This window comes from Galeopterus variegatus, unplaced genomic scaffold (genome assembly GCF_000696425.1).
Source record: "Galeopterus variegatus unplaced genomic scaffold, G_variegatus-3.0.2 Scaffold2164, whole genome shotgun sequence".
In the NCBI taxonomy this organism is placed as follows: Eukaryota; Metazoa; Chordata; class Mammalia; order Dermoptera; family Cynocephalidae; genus Galeopterus; species Galeopterus variegatus.
Window position 1 is genome coordinate 272,740 of NW_007728275.1, and position 6,565 is coordinate 279,304.

Here is a 6,565-nt window from a genome sequence, read left to right on the forward strand (position 1 = left end):
AAGCAGATCACATGGCAAGAATCACATGGCGAGAGGAAGCAAGAGAGAGAGAGAGAGAGAGAGAGAGAGAGAGAGAGAGGAAGAAAGTGCCAGGGTCTTTTTAAGCAATGAGCTCTCGCAGGAACTAATAGACCAAGAACTCACTCATTAATCCCCCCTCCTCCAGGGAGAGCATTAATCCATTCATGAGTGATCCGCTCCCATGACTCAATCAGTTTCCAACACTGCCACATTGGAGATCAAATTTCCACACGAGTTTTGGAGGGGACAACACATCCAAACTCCATCATTCCACCCCTGGCCCCCAAAACTCATGTTCCTCTCATATACAAAATACAATCATTCTATCCCAACACTCCCAAAAGTCTTAGCTTGCTCCAGCACCAACTTAAAAGTCCAAAGTCTCATTTGAGACCAAAAGCAAAAGTCCTCCCCGCTGTGAACCTGAAAAACAAAAACAAATTTATCTACTGCCAAGATCCAATGGTGGAACAGACATTGGGTATACATTCCCATTCCAAATGGGAGGAATAGGCCAATAGACAGGAAAAACAGGTCCCAAACAAGTCCGAAACCCAGCAGGACAGACTTTATGTCTTAAAGCTCCAAAATAATGTCCCTTGACTCCAAGTCCTGCATCCTGGGCACAATTGGGCATCTGGGCCCCCAAAGCCTTGGGCAACCTCACTTCCACAGCTCTGCCAGATGCAGCCCAGTGGGCAGCGCTGGTGCCTGTGGCTTTTCCAGGCCTGCATTGTACGTTACCAGTGGCCCTGAAGTTCTAGGGTCCTGGCAGCAGCCTTGCTGCATTGGCTCTACTAGATGTTTCCCTGGTGGGGGCTCTCTGTGGGGGCTCTGACCCCACTTTCCTGCTCAGTATTACTCTAGTAGATGTTCTCTGCAGTGGCTCCACCCCTGCGGCAGGTCTCTGCCTGGGCCCCCAGGCTTTTCCATATATCCTCTGGAATCTGGGTGGAGACTACCACACCTCCACTGCTCTCACATCCTGCTGGCCTGCAGACTTAACACAACGTGGGTGCCACCAAGGTTTCGGGCCTCTATTCTCCAGGGCTGCTGCATGAACCACACTTGGGGCAGCTCCAGCCGGAGCAGCTGGGATGCAGGGAGCAGGATCCTGAGGGCAGCTGTATCTCAGGTCTGTCCTCCAGGATAACTCAGTCCTTCTAGGCTTCAGGGTCTGTGATGGGTGGGGCACCCTTCCAGACTTCTCAAATGCCTGTGGGGCTTTCCTCTCATTTTCTCCACTATTAGCATCTGTCTGCCTCACGGCCAAGATAATGTCTTTAGCAACCAGGTTATCTGCTTCACCCTTGCATTGTTCTCCAGCTCTCTACTTCTTTACCGCATGGCCAGGCTGCAAAGTTTCCAAATCTTTATGCTCTGCTTCCCTTTTAAACTCTGGCTTTACATCACGCTTTTGCTGCCATAACTCAGAGTAGGCTGTTAGGAGTAGCCATGCAGTGTCCTGAATGCTTTGCTGCTTAGAAATTTCTTCCACCAGATACTCTGGTTCACAACTCTTAAGTCTCACCTTCCACAAAGTCCAAGAGCATGGACACAATGCAGCCAAATTCCTTGCTATGGTGTAGCAAGGGTGATCTTTTGTCCAATTCCCAATAAGTTCCTCATTTCTATCTGAGACCTCATCATCCTCCTGGCCTTTACTGTCCACATTTCTATCAGCATTCTGCTCGCCACCACATAAGTCTCTAAGACATTCCAAACTCTCCCTCGTCTTTTTCTCTTCTTCTAAATCCTCCAAACTTCTCCAACCTTTGCCCATTACCCAGTTCCAAAGCTCCATCCACATTTTCAGGTATCTGTATAGCAACACCCCACTCCTTGGTACCAATTTCGTTTTAGTCTGTTTTGTGTTGCTATAACAGAAATACCTGAGACTGGGTAATTTATAAAGAACAGAAGTTTATTTGGCTCACGATTCTGGGACAGCTGCATCTGGCACGGGCCTCAGGCTGCTTCTACTCATGGCAGAAAGTGGCAGGCAGCCGGCGGGTACAAGCAGATCACATGGCGAGAGGAAGCAAGAGAGAGAGAGAGAGAGAAGGTGCCAGGGTCTTTTTAAGCAACAAGCTCTTGCGGGAATGAATAGAGCAAGAACTCACTCATTAATCCCCCCTCCTCCAGGGACAGCATTAATCCATTCATGAGGGATCTGCCCCCATGACTCAATCAGTTTCCAACACTGCCACATTGGAGATCAAATTTCCACATGAGTTTTGGAGGGGACAACACATCCAAACTCAATAACTCTCTTTATACTTTTTTTTAAAAGGTTTTACTGCTATATTGTATAGTCATGGATGTTTGACTCGTATTTTTAAGTTTTTCTTCTCTCCCAATGTAAACATTTAAGACTATAAATTTCCCTTACAGTAGTGCTTAACTTGCTTCCTGCAAGTTTTGATAATATTATCATTAATTTATATTTCCATCATAATTTCTTTTTCACCCATGATTATTTAGATGTTTTTGTTAATATTCAAATATATGGCATTTTCAAGACAAGTCTTATTGAAGTATTACATAAATACCAAAAAGTACATAAATCATAAGTACACACCTCAATGAATTTCCACAAAATGAATTTACCCATATACATACTCACTTTCAGAGGAAGGTAAAGGATGTTATTGGTCCCAGGCCGGCCTGTGGCTCACTTGGGAGAGTGTGGTGCTGACAACACCAAGTCAAGGGTTAATATCCCCCTACTGGTCATCGTTAAAAAAAAAAAAAAAAAAAAGAATGTTATTGGTCCCAAATGTCCCCATAATATCCACTCCAAAGGTAATATCCTCCTTAAAGGTAACTAACTATTCTTCCTACTATTACCATCAGTTAGTTTTATTTTTGGATTTTATATAAACAGAATCATACAGTATGCTCTCTTTTGTATTTAGTATCCTTCACTCTTCACCATATTTGTGAGATTTATCCATCTTATTGCATGTATATACAAGGGTACCTCAAAAGGTTCATGGAAAAAATAGAGTTAAAAGCTAATATGAATCTTTCCATGAACTTTTTGAGGTATCTTCATACAACTCTTGGTGAACGTTTGGCCTGTTTTCAATGTTTGATTATTATGAATAGTGCTATTATGAACATTTAGTAGGCATGTCTGTTGAGTATATACCTAGGCATGGAATTGTGTGTTATGGTTATGCTTAGGTTCAGTTTTAGTAGATACTACCAATTTTCCAATATGGTTGTATCAATTTACAGCCATTTTACTCCAGCAGAGAATAAGAACTTTTGGTACTCTACATCATTGCCAACACTTAGCATGATCAGTTTTCCTAGTGCTAGAATTTGGGGGGTATATAGTGGCTTTCCATTGTGTCTTAAATTTACATTTCCCTGATGAACTAATAAGAGGAGCACCTTTTCATATGTTTATTGGCACCTCAGAGATCCTCTTTCATGAAGTGCCTGTTCAAATATTTTGCCCATTTTTAAAAATCAAGATGTCTTTTTCGCTGACTTAAAGAAGTTTTTAATAAATTCAATGTCAGTCCTTTGTTCAATACATGCATTGAAAATATTTTCTTGTATTATGTGCCTTGCCTTTTCACTCTCTTAAGGTTGTGTTTTCATAATCAAAGATTGTTAGTTTCAATGAAGTTAATTTTGGAATCTTTTCCATTGTGATTATGATGTTTGCAACACACCTGGCAAAAGATGAGTGCTCAAAACTTATAAAGAACTTTTACGAATCAATGAGAAAGAAAAAAAGCAATTAAAATATGGGCAAAAGACATGAACTGGTATTTCATGAAAAAGGAAAAATAAATAAACAATAATCACATGAAAATATGCTCAACGTCATTAGTAATTAGACAATACAAATGGTATACCATTTTATACCAGTCACACTGGCAAAAATTAAGAAGTGTTTGGTGAGGATATGAAGCAACAAAACTAATACACGGGTAGTGGTGTTGACAATTAGAAAAACAATTTTGGAATATAATATAGCATTACCTTGCAAAGTTGAAAATAGTCCCTGTCACCAGGCTTTTTTCCTCCCACATATCTACTCTAGAAAAACTCATGCACATTCATGCAAGTTAATTATATAGCAGTACTATAAAAAAGTAGAAATGACAAATGTCCATCGACAGTAAAATAAACAAATTATAGCATATACACATAATGGAACCGTATACAGCAGCAAAAATTAAAATAATAAATATCAACTTAGATGAATCTCAAAATTATAATGTTAAGTATAAAAAACTGATTTTTGAAAATCTACATGCATTTTGAAACTATATAAATGTCAAAATCATACAAAACTTGACAATATATAATTTTGGAATACGTATATAAGCAGAAAGGTGATAATGAAATTTTCCCAGTAACGAAGTGATTATCACAGGGAGTGATGATAAAATTCAAAATAAGTTATCCTTAGTGGGAAGGAATGCAGTCAGGAAAGTGCCGACATTTATTTATTTATTTATTTTTAAAGATGACCGGTAAGGGGATCTTAACCCTTGACTTGGTGTTGTCAGCACCATGCTCAGCCAGTGAGCGAAACAGCCATCCCTATGTGGGATCCAAACCCGGGGCCTTGGCGTTATTAGCACCGCACTCTACCGAGTGAGCCACGGGCCGGCCCGAGTGCCCACATTTAGTGGCCCTGAGTTTTGGCAGTATTCCAGTTCTTAAACAGGATGAAAGGGGATACAGGTGCTTTTTTCATTACCATTTTTATATTATGTAAATATTGCATCTATTCTATGTAAGACTATTTCATAATAAAAGTTTCTTTAGTATTATGAAGCCATAAAAGTGATATGGGAAGAGTTTGAAATATCATGAAAATTGCCAAGATCTCCATCTATGCTTCTATATGCATAGCATATCTCTGGAAATGTATACAAGAAAGTGGTAACAACAGTTGTTAGAAACTAACTATCTGAAAAGGCTCCATTTGCCTTCTAGATTCACTTTTCATCCTCCTCCATCCTGCTCTGTGTCCCAGACTCTTCAAGAACTGCATCAACTGGCTTCCTTGACCTATAATTTCCAGGTGGTTTCAGCCAATTAGAGGCACCAGGGAGAGGAGTGACATTTAGGTATTTATTCCCCCAGCTCCCTCCTCTGCCTGGTGACCAGTATTGTCTATATGTCCCTGTGAGAAAGGCCACAGCACCTGTTGACTTGCCCTCTGTATTAGTAAGAGTTCTCCAGAAAAACTAAAACAGTAGGCTATATATGAGGGTACTTCAAAAAGTTCATGGAAAAATAGAATTAAAAGATAATATGGGCCGGCCCGGTGGCGCACTGCTACAGTGCGCCGCTTGAGAAGCGCGGCAGGCGCTCCCGCCGAGGGTTCGGATCCCACATACAGACCGGCCGCTCACTGGCTGAGCGAGGCGTGGGAGCAACACCAAGGGTTGCGATCCCGTTGCCGGTCCCGGTCCGGTACGGGCGCGACACTGAGGGTTGCGATCCGTTGCCGGTCACAAAAAAAGACAAAAAGGAAAAAAAAAAAAAGATAATACAATCTTTCCATAAACTTCTTGAAGTACCCATTTATATATGTATGTGTGTATATATATATGTATATGGGTACGTATATACATACACACACATAGGTATGTGTGTCTATTATATATATTTATACGCATAAGGAGATTTTATTATAAAGAATTGGCTAACATGATTACGGAGGCTGAGAAGTCCCAAGATCTGCAGTTGGCAAACCAAAGATGCCTGAGGGCCAATGTGTACTTCCAGTCTATATCTGAAGGCCTGAGAACCAGGATAGCCAATGGTAAATTCTAGCCTGAAAGATAGCAGGCTTGAGATCCAAGACATGTCAATGTTTCACTCTGAGTCCAAAGGCCAGAAAAGACTAATGTCCCAACATGGGCAGCCAGGCAGGAGCCTGACTTTTTGTTCTATTCAGGTCTTCAATTGATTGGATGAGACCCACCTGCATCAGGTAGGGCCATCTGCTTTATTCATTGTACCAATTCAAATGTTAATCTCATCCAGGAATACCCTCACAGTCACACCCAGAATAATGTTTGGCCAAATGTCTGGGCACCCTCTCCTATACCTATAGCTGCTCTCTCTGGGTTGTGGCAACCATTCCTTACCCTTGCCCATTCAAGTTCACCATTCCTTGTTTTCCTGAACCCATACCATTGTAAATAGTCCCTTAAATAATCGCTGCTCCAATATTCCATTTGAGCATGACACCTGTTTCCTCTTGGGCTCCTGACATATTCTTATTTTTGAATATTAGTAGCTATACTTAAAATTTCTAACACAGAAATTCTATGAGCTTATTAGTGAAGAACATTTTCAAACACAATACAATCACAGGCCAGCTGAGTGATTCAGAAGGCCTTCAATTCATGGGCTCTTTCTCACTCTCTTTCTCTCTGCCCACCTCACCCCCACCCCCCACTTCCCACTCCCACCCCCCTGTCTAAGCTGCCAAGTGAAACTAAGGGCAGGGCCCAGAGGAAGCCTCAAATGCTAACACTTCAACAGCATTTAATGTCCA